The sequence below is a fragment of the Tupaia chinensis genome, unplaced genomic scaffold (genome assembly GCF_000334495.1).
Source record: "Tupaia chinensis unplaced genomic scaffold, TupChi_1.0 Scaffold000127_1, whole genome shotgun sequence".
NCBI classification, from domain to species: domain Eukaryota; kingdom Metazoa; phylum Chordata; class Mammalia; order Scandentia; family Tupaiidae; genus Tupaia; species Tupaia belangeri.
The window spans coordinates 1,853,161-1,854,834 of NW_006159595.1; positions in this window are offsets into that span (position 1 = coordinate 1,853,161).

Genomic DNA, 1,674 nt, shown 5'->3' on the forward strand with positions numbered 1-1,674 from the left:
AGGAAGGAAGGAAAAGAAAGAAAGAAAGAAAGAAAGAAAGAAAGAAAGAAAGAAAGAAAGAAAGAAAGAAAGAAAGAAAGAAAGAAAATCTTCACTGTTTAACACACTCTCATTCATAGGTGTCTCTTCCTCATAACTATTTCTTGCAGCTAGCCCAGTGCCTGACATATAATAAATGCTTCCTAAATTTGTTATACAATGAGGGGAAAAAATATAGGCATAGTATTTTGTATTTTTCTGACTTATTCTGAGAATTAGAAAAAATATTCCATGATGAGAAATTCTTTAGTAAGTAGTATAAATATTTGAATGTCACAGATTGGAATTTATTTAACAGAGACTTTTCTGGACTTTCTTCTTTTCCTTTGTATATTAGTAAATATTTATTGAGAAAAAAAAAAACCTTAAAACATAAAGACTTTTCTGAGAGTTTACAATCTGGTGTCTTCCATAAGCATTTCAGGAGGAAAAAAAAAACATGGAGAAATATGAAGATAAAGAAGAACCTATGTTTCAAGAAAGCTTCGAAGGGAACCAGCAGTTAGCGTAATGGCTATGTCGCTGGACTCCCACGTAGTCGACCGCGGTTCGCGTCCCGGACCCAGTGGCTTAAAACTCACACCGGGCGCGCGTGCATGCATGCACAAGATCCCGAGAGGAGAATGGAGGAGAAGAGATTGCAGCGTGACCATCCCCCCTGGGGGGTGATTTCTCGCTTTCTGTCTCTATGTCTCTGTCTGTCTGGTGAGCGCACGCACCCTATATTGAAAAACCTCTCAAAAAAAAAAAAAGCTTCGAAGAAAAAGAAGTGGAAAAATCTCTCATCGAAAATAAGAGGAGAAACTACACAACATAATGAATTTTTTTTTTGAGAGGTGTTTTTTTTTTTTCACTATAGGGCGCGTGAACTCGCCAGACAGACAGAGAGAGAGACATAGAGACAGAAAGCGAGAAATCACCCCCCAGGGGGGATGGTCACGCCGCAATCCCTTCTCCTCCATTCTTCTCCCGGGATCTTGGGCACGCACGCACACGTGCCCAGCGTGAATTTTAAGCCACCGGGTCCGGGACACGAACCGCGGTCGACTACGTGGGAGTCCAGCGACATAGCCATTACATAGCCATTACGCTAACTGCTGGTTCCCACAACATAATGAATTTAACATCTGAAAGAATCTCAGACTCCAAAATGGAAGAAATGCTCAGTAATGTAATTTGCCTGGGGACCAGCAGATGGCATAATGGTTACATCGCTGGACTCCCAAGTAGTCAACCACAGTTTGAGTCCTGGACCGGGACTCATGCTGGATGGGTGTGAGTGTGTGCCCAAGATCCCATGAGGAGAACGGAGGAGAAGGGATTGCAGCATGGCCATCCCCTCAGGGGACGATTTCTCACTTTCTTTCTCTCTGTCTCTCTGGCAAATGCACATGCCCAATAGCAAAATCTTCTTAAAAAAAAAAAAAAGAAAGAAAGAAAGAAATGTAATTCACCGCAACCTTTTGTCAAAGATACAGTGTTATTCAATTTTATGGGGAAAAAAAATCCAAATATTGAAGGAAATGAGAGTACATCTAAGTTAAATTGTTAATAAAATATTTACCATTCAAACACTCATAATCAGAAGCTGGCCACTTTTCAAATATAACTCAACAGGGAACGAGGTGAATTTTA